General features: G+C 42.1%; 1 non-coding gene across 1 annotated transcript; it reads left to right on the top strand.

Annotated features, from left to right (window-relative positions):
* The first annotated feature begins 3,532 nt into the window (after positions 1-3,532).
* LOC122424105 lies at positions 3,533-3,640 on the top strand. The gene has a single exon (XR_006264303.1). It is a non-coding gene; the product is annotated as a U6 spliceosomal RNA (small nuclear RNA).
* Positions 3,641-15,542: the final 11,902 nt, after the last annotated feature.

Here is a 15,542-nt window from a genome sequence, read left to right as displayed (position 1 = left end):
TAAGTTCCCTTATATGCTAATAGCTTTCAGGTCCAGCCCTCTGCAGGTTTTGGAGAAAAGCCACTCATTCTTTCATTTGCATCCCCTAAACCACTGTTATTCAAGGGTGGTCCTCCAAGGCAACAGCACCTTGGAGCTTTTTAAAAATGCAGTATCTCCCATTATACAGAGTGAAGTAAGCCAGAAAGATAAAGAACATTACAGCATACTAACACATATATATGGAATTTAGAAAGGTGATAACGATAACCCTATATGCAAAACAGAAAAAGAGACACAGAAATACAGAACAGACTTTTGAACTTTGTGGGAGAATGTGAGGGTGGGATATTTCAAAAGAACAGCATGTATACTATCTATGGTGAAACAGATCACCAGCCCAGGTGGGATGCATGAGACAAGTGCTCCGGCCTGGTGCACTGGGAAGACCCAGAGGAATCGGGTGGAGAGGGAGGTGGGAGGGGGGATCGGGATTGGGAATACATGTAAATCCATGGCTGATTCATATCAATGTATGACAAAACCCACTGGAAAAAAAAAATAATAATAATAAAAAAATAAAAAAATTAAAAAAAAATGCAGTATCTCAGGCCCCACCCCATACTGAATCATATTAAAGTTCGACAGGCCATCATCTAATCAGGCTTTCCCAAAACTGGATAGGTTAAAAAATCACCGGGTGCTGCTACTGTTAAATGCTGACACAGCAGATTTGATAGCAGGTACTCACAATTTGGCTGATCTGTGGACTGGCATTTGGGAACTAGCATGTAATCCTATGGTTCTCAAACTTGTTTGAATATAAGAATCACCTGGGGAGCTTTGAAAAGTCTTGATGCCCAGACTTTACTCTGAATAATGAAATCATAAACAAAGGGCATGGGGCTGAGGCAGCAGTAATTTTTTTTTCCAGTTTTATTGAGAAATAATTAACATCTATCACCATAGGAGTTTAAGGAATGCAGCAGAAGGGTCTGATTTACAGATATTGTGATTTACATATCACCATAGGTTCAGCAACATCCATCTGCTCATATAGGTACAATAAAAAGAAAAGAAGAAAGGGAAATTTTTTCTCCTTTTATTAAGAACTCATATAATTTACTCTCTTAAATTTTTTTTTTTTGTATCTCATGCAGCAGTGTTACCTATAGCCATCATACTGTAGATTACATTCCTTGTAATGTATCTTATGTATTCTAACTGAAAGTGTGTATCTATGGACCACCTTCATCCAACTCCCCCCTTTCACCACCCTCTGCCTCTGGTAACCACAAGTTTGATCTCTTTTTCTGTAAGTTTGTTTTTTCTATTTATTGAGTTAGATTCTTCATATAAGTGAGATCATATAGTATTTGTCTTCCTCCACCTGATTTATTCCACTATATATACCACACTTCTTTATTCATTTATCTACTGATGGACTCAGGTCATTTCCATGTCTTGGCTATTGTGAATAATAGCAGCACTGATTTTTTTTAAATTTCTCCACGTGACTCTTGCTGTTGTTCAGTTGCTCACTCATGTCTTTGTGACCCATGAACTGCAGCACGCCAAGCTTCACTGTTCTTCGCTTTTTCCTGGAGTTTGCTCAAACTCATGTGCATTGAGTTGGTGATGCCATCCAACCATCTCATCTTCTGTTGCACACTTCTCCTCCTGTCCTCAGTCTTTCCCAGCATCAGGGTCTTTTCCAATGAATCAGCTCTTTGCATCAGGTGGCCAGAGTATTGGAGTTTCAGCTTCAGCATCAGCCCTTCCAATGAACACCCAGGACTGATCTCCTTTAGGATGGACTGGTTGGATCTCCTCGCTGTCCAAGGGACTCTCAAGAGTCTTCTCCAACACCACAGTTTGAAAGCATCAATTCCCCAATGCTCAGCCTTCCTTATGGCATAACTCTCACACCCATACATGACTACTAGGTGAGTCTAATGTGCACCTAAGGTTGAAGGCTACTGCTCTAAATCAGTGCTACTAAAGATTTAACCAGTATAAGAGCCACTGGACACACAATCCCACAGGGTCAGCAGAGTTCCAGAATTTCCAAATTGAAGAAGATATTACAGATCTATGGCCAAAACCTAACTGTCCTCCCCTAACCAGGGCACTTGTCATCTGAGAAACTGCCAGGCAACATGATGAAGGCTGCCTTGGGACTACCTAGATCTCTAGCATGGGGCCAGTTGAGGAAACTCAGACTTATAGTTCAATAGCCTTAGTCCAGCTGGTCTTAGCTTGGAGGCGAGTTTCAAATGGCTTGCTCCTTCTCCCGTTCTCCAGCTTTCCCAGAGTCCCAGAGGTATTTTCCTCAGCACCCTGGGCTGTAGACATGTTGGCTTTCTTTCATTTTCTCAGATGCATCCCTTTCCTTTCCCCTCAGGGCCTTTGCACAAGCTGTTTCCTCTGCCAGGGATGTTTCCTCTCCTTCCTTCTCTCCAGTTTCTCCTTCAAGAAAGCCTTTCCTGATCCTCCTAATGAGACTACATTCCCCTACTGTACACTTATATAGCACCTTGTACCTTTCATTCATCGTGCCTATCACAGCTTTAAATTATATATTATGCTAATATTTGAATACTTTTCTCTAAACAATTCCAATTAAGAGAGAAACCACGTCTCTTTTGCTTAGAACTGTATTGCAGCCACTTGCATTGTGTCTGGAACATGGGAGGGAATCAATGAATGCCTGAGTACCCATGCACCACTCTTCTCAGCATTGGAGGTCCCAGATCCTTACACATCCTCCCTATCCCACTCCAGAACACTGCCATTTCCCAAGGTAACCACTTTAGCCCCCGCGTCCCAGGTGGCTCAGCTGATAAAGAAACCACCTGCAATGTAGGAGACCCTGGTTCAATTGCTGGGTCAGGACGTTCCCCTGAAGAAAGGATAGGCTAGCCACTCCAGTATTCTTGGACTTCCCTGATGGCTCAGATGGTAAAGAATCCACCTGCAATGTGGGAGACCTGGGTTCGACCCCTGGGTTGGGAAGATCCCCCGGAGGAGGGCATGGGAACCCACCCCAGTATTCTAGCCTGGAGAATCCCCATGGACAGAGGAGCCTGGCGAGCTACAGCCCATGAGGTCAAAAAGAGTCGGACACAACTAAGCGACTAAGCACAGCACACACAAAGTCTTTGGGTATATACCACTTCTTTTTTAGATCATCAAGGGCTCCTAAACTTTAGACATGGTCAGTCTATCTGAGGCCCCTCCTCCATGTCTGCATATGAGTATTAGCACCCTCCCTCCAACCACCCAAGCATCTGAACCTCCATGGACCCTTCCTGTGGCGGCCACTCTGGCAGTGGCCGGGCAGTCCCCAGGTGTTCTGTCTTCATCATAGTATTAAAGCAGGAAATATTATCAATGTTCTAGGATATCCTGCGCTCTTTATACACAAAACGAGAATAACAGTAGCCATTGCAGAGTTGATGGAGAATTAAATGAGATATTCTGCATCCACAATACACTGCTCAGGCAATAAATACTTAGAATTTCTATTGCTACTAACTGCAAAAATCCCATCGGTAGTCACTTCGGCAGCCCACCTACTAAAATTGGAATGATACAGAAAAGATTACCATGGTATCTGTGCAAGGATGACACATAAACTGGTAAAGCATTCCATATTTTTAATGAAAAATATCCCACTGGACCCGACAAAATATTTTATTGCTTCAGTTTGTACTTACTAAATAAGATGATGGGAAGCTAATATGGATTCAATAATAATCTTAGATGAGCTCACACTTTATTGGTTGCAACAACAATAAATCCAATAGTATGTCTAGAAATGGAAAATCATGCTTATTTCCATTCTCAGAAAATGCCCATGACATGTCTAAGGATTTAAGGGTCCTTTGCAACAATTCCATGTCCTATTCCTCCCACACTGGGTCCTCAAGCTGAAAGTACAACTTCGGGAAATGGTACCCATACAATCTCTCCTATTTTAATTTTTCTCTTAGTACGCTCTGTCAAAAAGAGCTGGGATACTACCCCTTAGGTCAGAAGTTATTGCTGTTCAGTCATAAGAAGGTCAGAACTCTCAGCCCATCTACTTTAGGGCAGAAAACTTGGAAGAGGTCAAAGCTGAACCCTAGTAAGGATGAGAGTAAGGGAAGGGAATCTCACTGTGGTGGTCATCCCACCAGAGAGGTTGCCGACAAACTAGAGAGGAAAGCAACTCATGTGTTTAATTTTTTCACTCAACAAGCCTTTATTGAATACCCTACCATGTGCCAGGAACTTAATTTAGCTAAGGACTTCCTAGCAGTGTGACCTGAGGCAAGTTAATTAATTTTCGCATTCTCAGATTGTTGCCTGTAAAATGGAGATGATCACCGGGCTGAGATGGGTATTCACTAAGATAGTATGTGCAGGGAGTGACACACAGTCCGTGTGTGATGCAGTGAGTGCTCACGGCTGCCGCTGCTGTTCCTGTGGAACAAGGTGGACGCAGTGCTGCCATCATGACATTTTGAGTCAAACGGGACACAGAGAAAAGTATGCAGGAAATTACAATAGCAACTGATAGAAGGAGCAGAGGGAGTGTTTAAACATGTAGAAGGGACACCTAATTCAGACTTCCTGGAAAAAACATGTAAGGCTTAAACTGAGACATTAAGGGTGAGTAGTAGTGTTAAAGAAAAGATTATTCTGGTACTTGTTAAAGATGGTAAGGAAGACTTTCTTCAAGGGGATCTATTGGCAGAAGGGGAGAAAGCTCAGGCTCAACTCTGAATGCCATGGGAGTGGAGATTTATAGCCAAGGAGCAAGACGGTGGGTGGAGGATGGAAAATCATGAAGAGGGTAGGATAATTCTTGCTAAACTAACCAAACAGGATTCTTGATGAGGGCAGGCCAGGGGGATCAGGTATCACTGGGAAATGGTGGGTAGGGGATGAGCAGAAGTGATCAGACACTGAGGGTGATCAAATATCAAGGGTGAGGGAGTACAGCTAAATCGACTTCAGAGGATTCCTGCTAACACTGGACTCTATGAGGATAGAGACCAAAGCCCAGGGCCCAGTCTAGTTGAGTAGAGGGCTCAGAGGAAGCCAACTAAAGCTTGGTTAGAAAGGCAAATAGAAGCACATTCACTCTTCTCCCACAGAGAACACCCCATTTCCAGAGAGGGAGTAACCTCTATTGCACAGTGGAATCACCCAGGGATCTTAAAAAACACTGATGCCTAGGTCCCACCCCCAGAGGTTCTGAACTAATTGGTATGGTAAGCAGTCTGAGCTCTGGGTTGGGTTTTTGTTTGTTTTCCAGATTTACTGAGATATAATTGACATATAATGTTGTATAAGGTGCAATGATTTGACATATGTATACACTGTGAAATGTTCATGGCACTAAGGTTCCTTAACACATCCTTCACCTCATATAATCACCATTTTGTTATTGCTGTTACACAATATTGTTTGGAGAAGAAAATGGCAACCCACTCCAGTATGCTTGCTTGGAGAATCCCATAGACAGAGGAGCCTGGTGGGCTACAATCCATGGTGTCACAAAGAGACATGACTGAGCAACTAACACACAATATTGTTAACTACGGTTACCGTGCTGCATGTTAGATCCCCAGAACTTACTGCTCTTATGACTGGACATTGGACATTGGTATCCTTGGACCAGCATCTCCTCATTGCTCCCACTCCTCAGCTCCTGGCAACCACCAATCTGCTGTTTCTGGGTTGGCTTTTTCAGATTCCACACGTAAGCAACACTACAGTATTTGTCTTTCTCTGACATATTTGACTTAGTATAATGAAGTTAACATTCACCCATGTTGTCACAGATGTCAGGATGGCTTTTTATGGCTGAATAATATTCCACTGTGAAGGAAAAATATGCATATATACACACGTGATATTTTCTTCAACCATTCATCCATCAACGGTCATTTAGGTTATTTCCATGTTTGGACATTGTGAATAATGCTCCAATGAACTTGGGGTGTAGATATCTCTATGAGGTAGTGATTTCATTTTCTTTGGATTAATACCCAGAAGTGAAATTGCTGGATCATATGGTTGTTCTTCTGAGGAATCTCCTTACTGTCTTCCATTGTGGCTATACCAGTTTGCAGCCTCACCGCAGAGTACTGGGGTTCCCCTTTCTGCACATCCTTGCCAGCATTTGTTCTTTCTTGCCCAGTAGAAATAGCAATTCTAACAAGTGTGAGGTGATAGCTTGTTGTGCTTTCGGTTTGTATTTCCCTGATGATTAATGATGTTGAGCATTTGTTCATGTACTTATGGGCCATTTATATGTCTTCTCTGGAAGAAAATGTCTATTTAGGTCCTCATAGGAGTTTTCAAATATTTTCTCACATTCCATGGATTACCTTTTGATTTTGTTGATTGTTTCTTTCGCTGTGCATAAGCCTTTTAGTTTGATATAGCTTCGCTTGTTTATATTTTTCCCTTGTTGCTTGTGATTTTATTGTCATATTTTTTTCAAAAACCACTGCCAAAACCAATGCCAAAGAGCTTTCCCCCTAAGTTTTCTTCTAGAAGTTTCATGATATCAGGTTGTATGTTTAAATCCTTAATCCATTAGAGTTCATTTTTTAAGTGGTGTAAGATAGGGATCTAACTTCATTCTTCTGCATGTGAATATTCAGTTTTCCAAACATCATTTATTGAAGAAACCATATTTTCCCCATTGAGTATTCTTGGTTTTCTTGTCAAAAATTTTTCTGGTCACTCAATTCTATTTCACTGGTCTATGTGTTTGTACGCCAGTACTACACTGTTTAGATTATTATAGCATCATAATATAGTTTGAAATCAGAGAGTGTGATGCCTCCAGTTCTGTACATTTTCAAAGTGGCTTTGCGGGACTTATCTTTGGGAGGTAACGATGGTACCACATGCAAATAAATAAATGTGACACACCACTTTAATAGAATGCAAGATAAAAATTATATGATCACTTGAAAATATGCAGAAAAGTATTTGACAAAATTCAGCATCCTTTCATGATCAAAACTCAATACAGTGGGTATGGAGGAAACATACTTTGACATAACAAGGCCATATATGACAAACCCACAACTAACAACATGCTTAATGATGAAAAGTTAAAAGCTTTCGATCTAAGATCGAGAACAAGACAAGGATGCCCACATGCACCACTCTTATTCAACATAGTAGTGGAAATTCTAGCCAGAGCAAATAGGAAAGAAAAAAGGAATTAAAGGCATTCAATTAGGAAAGAAGTAACATTGTGTCTGTCCACAGATGAGCTGATCTTGTTTACAGAAAATTTTAAAGACCCCATCAAAATTGTTAAAACTAAAAAATAAATAAATAAATAAATAATGAAGTTTCAGGGCTCAAATCAAAATGTAAAAATCAACTGTGTTTCTATACACCAAAAATGAGCTATCTGACAAAGAAAACAATCCAATTTATAATAGTATTGAAAACAATAAAACAAAAATACATTTAACCAAGAAGTGAAAGATTCAAACACCAAAACTATAAGACACTGATGAAAGTAACTGGAGAAGATAAAAATAAATGGAATGATATCCTGTGTTCGTGGATCAGATAAGCTAATATTATTAAAATGTCTGTATTACTCAAATTACCCATATTACCCATAGAATCATTGCAATTCCTATCAAAACTCCAATGGCATTTTTCACAGAAATAGAAAATGCAATTCTAAAATTTGCATAGAACCACAAAGGACCCTGAGTGGCTCTGGGGTTTTAAAAGTTCCCCTATGTTCAGTCAGAACTGTGAGCCTCTAAGTCATTTCAAAGCCAGGATGGGGCCTTTGCCCCTAGCATGTCAAGCTCTTATCAAATTGACCCATTACCTCCAGAGATACAGAATACAGTTAGCCCTCTATATACGCGGGTTCCAAAGCCTTAGATTCAACCAATCTCGAATTGAAAATATTCAGGGGGAAAAATTCCAGTGAGTTCCCAAAACCAAAACTTGAATTTCCCCACAATGGCAAGTATTTACATAGCATTTAAATTGCATTAGTTATTTTAAGAAAGAGATTATCTGAAGTCTATGGGAGGATGTCCACAGGATTTCCCAGGTAATCCAGTGGTTAAGAATTCAGCTTGCAATGCAGGGGACATTGGTTTGATCCCTAGTTGGGGAACTAAGATCCCACATGCCACGGAACAAGTAAGCCCGCATGCCACAACTACTGAAGCTCCTGCACTTTAGAGCCCATGTGACACAACTAGAGAGCCTGTGAGCCACAACTAGAGAGTCCACGTGCTGCAACAGAATATTCTGCATGACGCAAGGAATCTCCTGTGTGCGGCGGCTAAGGCCTGATGCAGCCAAATGAGGAAAGAAAGGAAAGAAGGAAAAGTCCATGGCAGACACTCATAGCTCAAATGCAAATACTATGCCATTTTATATAAGGAACTTGAGTATCCAAAGATTTTGGTGTCTGTGGGGTGGGGTTGAGGTGGGACGGGGGGGTTCTAAAACCAATTGTCCAACAGATACCAAGGGGCCACCGCATTCTCTCTCATGAAGTCAATGATAATCACAATGAAGTGGAAGAGTACGTGCTACTCAGACTTTAGTGCATAGGAATCACCTAGTCATTGTGTTAAAATGCAGGTTTTGATTCAGTAGGTCTGGACTGGGGCCTGAGAGGATTTCTAAAAAGCTTCCAGATGTTGATGACACTGAATTTCAGAAGGGAGCCTGAGCAGCAAGGACCTACATCTAAAACCATTCCAGGATTTCCCAATTTGAAATAATGTTTCTTAATTACACAGAAAAGCACAACAGAAAAGCACACTCCTTAAAGACAATGGAGTATGGTGTGACCAGCCCTGTTCAAATGCCGAGCTTTGTTTTACGGGGGCCGGTAAGTTTGCTGTAAAATTAACAGCTCTACAACAAACTAGGTTTGAGCTATTGCTTTTCATGACAAAAGTGGAAATGCACATTTTCAGGAAACAGCTCCTTATGGAATGTCTTGAAAAGCACTGAGGAGGAAGAGGCCAGAGGTGCATCCGCAGACAGACCAATAGAACATAATCGTAAGTTTTCATCTCTGGATTCAGACTTCTTGGGTTTAAAACTGTCTACCATTTTCTAGCTGTGTATTCCAGGCCCAGGTAATAAACCTCTCTGCTTCAGTTTCTTCACTTATGAAACAAAGAGAAGAACCTATTTCCTTGAGTTGTTGTGACAATGAACATAATAAATGCTTGCAAGGAGCTGAGAAGAATGTGTCTCTGGCACATCCTGGGCTTCCCTGTTGGCTCAGATGGTAAAGCATCTGCCTGCAATGCTGGAGACCCAGGTTCGATCCCTGGGTCAGGAAGATCCCCTGGAGAAGGAAATGGCAACCCACTCCAGTACTCTTGCCTGGAAAATTCCAAGGGTGGAGGAGCCTGGTAGGCTACAGCCCATGGGGTCGCAGAGTCGGACACGACTGAGCAACTTCGCTTTCCTTCTTTCTCGTCACATCCTATATGATCATAAAAAGGTGGCCATGATTACCTGGTGTGCCCTGGTTGTATTTTCACTTTGTAAGGTAGAGACTGTGATTTTTGTGAGCTCACTGCTGCTTCATCCTGTCTTTGAGAACACTCTGCCCAAACTCCTCTGTCTGTGGCTGCTCCCCTGAATCTCCTATGCTTGGATCGTTCAACCCTTTGCCGCATGGCTCTGCATTCAGCTACGACTATGTACCTACTAATACTAACAACCGTGCTAAGCACCAGGCCGCAGAAGACACACCTTCTGCCCTCAAGAAACTCCGGCAGCGGAGGTGAAGAAACAACAAGAATCATGATGATCTCTTGTGATCAGAGTTGTCAGACAGGAATGGACTGAAGGTGGAGGATTGCCGAACAGCCCCTCCTTTTGCCTTATTTAATGACTGCCTTTGGCTTTCAAATTCAGGAGTGCAACAGTGTTTTATCATAAAGAGTTACCATTTGACCTGTAAACTCCTTATCTGCAGTTTTCACTTATGTAAAATTCAACAATATAAAATTTTATTAATACTATACCACTGAAGTCATATGTTTTCAGTCCACTGAAAATGATGGTTATAAGATAAGACTCAACATCAGACATAATGCTATTTTTTCACTGCCATCTAAATCAGGGGTTGGCAAGCTTTTTCTGGAAAGAGCCAGATGGTAAATATCTTCGACTTTGTGGGCCATATTCTCACTGTCTCTACTCCTAGACAATCCATAAAAGATTGGGTGGGGTTGCGTTCTAATAAATCTGTTGATGAAAGTGGGCAGTTGACCTGGAGGTCTTGGTCTGCTGATCTTTCAGCCTAAGTGCCCATTTTTCACTTCATATATTTCTTACTCAAACACTGGGAAACAGTATTTCCTCATCTTTAAAGATAAAATGGTCTCACTGTCTCATTTGCATTTGTTATCTTCATTACTTATGAAATGCTTATTTACATAAAGCTGTAGCTGATATACCTAGAAAACAAAGTGTTTTCATCTTTGTCTTTAATATGATAACTCTAATACTTAGGGCTGTTTTTTACAGTGACCAGAAAATTTTCAGAAGGAAAACTCTAAGCATTGTAAGAGAATCCAACATTTTTTTGAAACTTAAATGAGGAAACTACAGAGAGATCACTTATCTTTACAGGCCTCAGGGAACTGTGGTTAAAAAAGTGAACTTTTGCTAAACCACCCAGTCCAATTCTGGTTTCACCATTTAGCAGCTGGTTGACCTTGGGTGAGTTGTTAACAATTCAGTGCCTCATTTCTTCACCTGTAAAATGGGGATATTAATGTTCTTACTTCATAAGGTTATGGTGGAGATTATCAGGTAAACTGTATAATATGAATAGATAACAGTGTGTACAGTAAGCACCCAACAAACATAGTTATTGCTTTTGTTCTTTTCAGTCCTGAATGTGAAGGGTGACCTTACCCTGGGCCTACTTTACTTTGTCTCTGCTAAGAAATATGGGGACCTTCTTCTCATGCTGCAACCCCATCAGGGGCAGGAACGATGTGTTGGTTGTACTGTGGAAAGTTAAAATTGCCCTCAACCAAATGAAAAGTGAATTTGTGATCCCTCTGCTTTGACCTTGAGAACATTTCTTAAGCTTCAGCTATGCATCTTGGGGTAGCTTTCATCTACATTGGGACGTTTCTAAGGCAGTTAAATGAAACATTAAGAGGGTCATATGCATATTAGCATTAAGACTACGTTGAGTATTTGGTGGATATTCCTAGAGATTTGTTTTTGTTGTTATTTTTGTTGATTCCACTTTACTTCTACTCCTATCTGTTATCTCTACTGAGATGTGTTTTGTGGTTGGAGTTATGGACTAGTCAGTTCAGTTCAGTTGCTCAATTGTGTCTGACTCTTTGCGACCCCATGGACTGCAGCACGCCAGGCTTCCTGTCCATTACCAACTCCCACAGCCTGCTCAAACTCATGTCCATCGAGTTGGTGATGCCATTCAACCATTTCATCCTCTGTCATCCCCTTCTCCTTCTGCCTTCAATCTTTCCCAGAATCAGGGTCTTTTCCAATGAGTCAGTTCTTCACATCAGGTGGCCAAAGTATGCATTTGGTATCTTTCAACTAAAGACCCAGAAATCCTCTCTCTGTGTACACTCTGATTTTCCAGCAATCACCATGCTTTGCCGACTTGAGTCAGGTTAGAATACTATATAGACAGACAGTGATATCTAAGAGAAAGGGCAACTTTGCTGGATAGACAGCTCTTTAATCAGGTCCGATGTGCAAATATGCTTTGAACTATTAAGCAGGAAGCAACAATTATATATAATGTACCTATTTTTGCCTCTGGCCTATTCTCAGACAGTACTGTCCAGTAAAACTTTCCACAATAATGGAAATGTTCTATATCTGTGCTGCCCAACACAGTAGCCACAAGCTCCATGGAACTATTGAGTACTTGAAGTGTAGCCCGTGTGAGTAAAGAACTAAAGTTTTAATTGTTTTCAGTCTAAATCATTTAAGTTTCACTGGCCACGGTGCAGGGCATGTTGCATGTGTTAAAACAAAACAATCTTGTAAGGCAAGTCATGTGTGCCCACCCCCCTTTAAAAAATGGTGAAATCTCAGAGAAGTTAAGGAACTTTCTAAGAGTCACAGAGCTGGCAAGTGACATGTGATTCATATCCCCCACGTTTCTCTGATGTCATGCCCAAGGGTCCTTCTTCCACATCAAACTATACAGCACTGTGCTATATTATATTATACTATGTTATATTACATTATATTCTGTTATGTTGTTGTTGCTGTCGTGTCCAACTCCTTGAGACCTCATAGACTGCAGCCCACCACACTCCATGGGGTTCTCCAGACAAGAATACTAGAGTGGGCTTCCATTTTCCTCCTAGGGGATATCTTCCCAGGCCAAGGATCAAACCTGTATCTTCTCCATTGGCAGGCAGATTCTTTACCACTGAGCTACCAGGGAAGCCCTTATGTTATGTTACATTATGTTATATTTTACTATTATTCCCTTGAAATCCATCATTACAACTAAATATTGTTATATGCAGATAAAATATACTCTAACCCATTCCCTCCAGCAAAACAAGATGAGCAAACTTGATATGTACCAAAGGAAAGAATTCACAATTGCCTATGGATAACCCAGTAGCCCCTTTCCTCTGAAGAGACTTCAGAGTAGGTCCTGACTTTGCTTCTTGATTCTTGCCACCGAGACAATGGAAGATGACCCCAAAAGAACAGTCAGCTATCACAGCAAACTGGTAGTTTGGGGGCAGTAGCTTATTTCTTCCCGCAGACTTAGATGGAATTGATTTCCCAACACATGTTTATGGATGTGCTCTCCTGTGTCCCACACACACAGAGCCATTTCCCTTTTGAACAGCTTGTCTGGTTACATCTTGTAGTAATTTATCTGCATGCTCCCTGCCAACTGGTTTGTAGGGAAAACATATTTGATGCATAACAATAGATCATTTGGGGATAAATCAAACTCTTAATGAAGTCCTGCTTCTCTTCAGCCAGGCATTTTACTCAGAAGTCTCTCTTGGGCTCTGGCAACTTGAGGAAAGGGAATGTGGGTGCCCCAATCTTCGAGACAAGTAGGCGCATAGAAAGCTGAATTTCTCTAAGACAAGACTAACGACACAGCATCCCTAGGGTCCCTTCTCGTGGAGTCCAACTGAAACCACTGAAGTTGGATTGGAGACTACAGCCTGGAGACAGTTCAGATTAGACCTATGTTTGGAAGAAATGAGAGATCTATTTTGCCCAAAGCCTCACACTTTCCTTGGAGGGAAGCCATGGCCGCCCACACACCCTTGTCTTTCCCAGTTCCTGTAAGGAAAAAGAAAGTTACAAGGAGATAGAAAGTATAAAGAAAAGGGAGAAAGGGGGGAAGAAAAAAAGAGTGAGCTGAACAGAAAATATTTTTTAAAAAAAGAAGAGGGAAATGAAGAAATAGTTGGGAGACACTGAGCGGGAAGGATGAGGGAAAGAAAGGAGAAAAGAAAAACATCAAAAGCTTCCATTAAAAACCATATGTATCTTAAACACTGTTACTTGTTGGTTCAAGTTGAGTCTCTGCCATGTGCCAAACTAGGTGCTCCTAGGCACTGGTAAGGACCCAGTGAGACTTAGAAAGTCCAAGAAAGCAGCAGTTACTGTCACCAAAGCCCTTATCCTGAGCATCTACACCACAGATGCTACTAAGGAACTATACAATCTGTCTTACAGCTATTTTTCTCTGGATATCCACAATTGGAGGAGTCAGAGGGGGAAGGCACACTGGGAGAATCAGAGTAACTGATATAAAATGTTTAATCATATCAGTCTGTCCTCATTTGAGGACATGCATCACCCATAGACAGGCTTAAATGCCAAGTAAAACACGTCTTGTGCTTTGAGTCTGAACTCATGAACTCCCCCCGGGAGTCCTGTAGGGGCTGGTATATGCTTTTCATGGAGTTGGGGGTGCATTTAAAGCTAAATTCTGTGATTGTTTTCTAAGGAGAAAAATGAGCTGTGTTGGTGCTTTTCTTTAGCGAATGAGGAACTCTTTCATCAAGTCAACCCCTTTCCCCAGTCTTCTCTGGCTCCCACTGCCTCCAGGATCAAGTCCAAACCCTTTGTCCTAAAATCCAAGGCCTTCCACAGGCTGGCTCCAGACGGCCTTATCAACAGTGTTTTTCCACCGCTCTCCACTGTGAATTATCAAGTCCAGTGAAGCTGGTCTGCGCCCCCTTTCCTGCCCTGAGACACACATGACTAGTCCCGAGAGGACAGAGGATGGCTGCTTCAGCTTCCGGTGCCTTTGGTTCCAGATTCCTTCCACGCGGACTGCCCCTTGCTTCCCTTAAAACTCACCCTCTTCTAAACCCTATGTATACTTCAAAGCCCTACTTTGAAGGCCAGTCTCCTTGGGAGGAATTCCCTGACCATCTGAATCCACAGTGACCTCTTCCTTCTCTGCCCCTTGATGATATTCAGTCTTAGTTCCACTATGAAGGCGGCTACAGGTTGTCATTCAGTGATGCCTCAAGGCCCTGGGAAGGAGATCGCTCTGTCCTGCAATGCTTCTGTTTCTCGGGCTTTCCTTTCCAGTCTCCTCCTTCCATGCCCATCAATGCTGCCTGACTGTCAGCGCCTCTGTGTAAACTCATCTCCATCTGTCATCTCTCCTCCTCATTTGCTAGGAAGCCAGATTACCAAACCGCCCCCAACCCCAGTGTGAGAGAGTCACCTCCTCACCTCTTTTCCCCAAGGATGACAGGATGGGCAAGTATTGACTATAGTGTTTATTTCACTGTTTTGTTATAAAAATTCATGTACACTTTCTGTCTTCTCCAGTGGATCATAAGTTCCTTGAGTGCAGGGATTCAGCCATGTCTGTTTCCTACTCAGTGGCTTCCAAGAGTACTCAGTACATGATGTACTCAATACATGTTTATGAAAACAATATGCAATAAATACTTATGAAATACATTTTTATCATTATTTCATTACTTCCCTGTGCCTTAAATATAGGCACATATGCTGATGAAGGCTTAGAGAGCCTCTCTGGGAGCCATTCCTCACTTCTCCAGCCATTTCTGGAGAAATAAGAAAGATCTGAAACATTTAGGGTGGGGGGTCTTCTCTCTCCTGTGCCCGGCTTCATTCTCACACGGGTTCTCCTCCCATGGTGGTGTGGTTCTCTGGAGGAAGCTCAGGGTACTATTTCCCTAAGCACGGTGGATATAGGACAAGTGGGGTGCCTGTCTCCTAGCTCATCAACACCCACAGAGGAGAAGGCGAGTACAGCAGGCCACCAGAACCAGAACTGTGCGTGACATCAAGAGGCAAGTCGGTGCTCTCAGCCTCTCAGGGCCGCCTCGTGCCTCATCGTCGCCTCTCTTGGTGCAGAGTTTAGTCTCCTCCATCAGTGGGTTTTCTCCATCAGGCAGTTCGGCTCACCCAGGCTTCGTCTTGCTATGATGCTGAGTGCATTTCGTAATCTCTCAGTTTTCTCCCCTGCTAGCTGGCAAGGGTTGCTCAATTTTCTAATTCCAACA

The sequence above is a fragment of the Cervus canadensis genome, chromosome 21, assembly GCF_019320065.1.
Source record: "Cervus canadensis isolate Bull #8, Minnesota chromosome 21, ASM1932006v1, whole genome shotgun sequence".
In the NCBI taxonomy this organism is placed as follows: domain Eukaryota; kingdom Metazoa; phylum Chordata; class Mammalia; order Artiodactyla; family Cervidae; genus Cervus; species Cervus canadensis.
The sequence above is the reverse complement of the archived record's forward strand: the minus strand, read 5'-3'. Positions and strand labels throughout refer to the sequence as shown.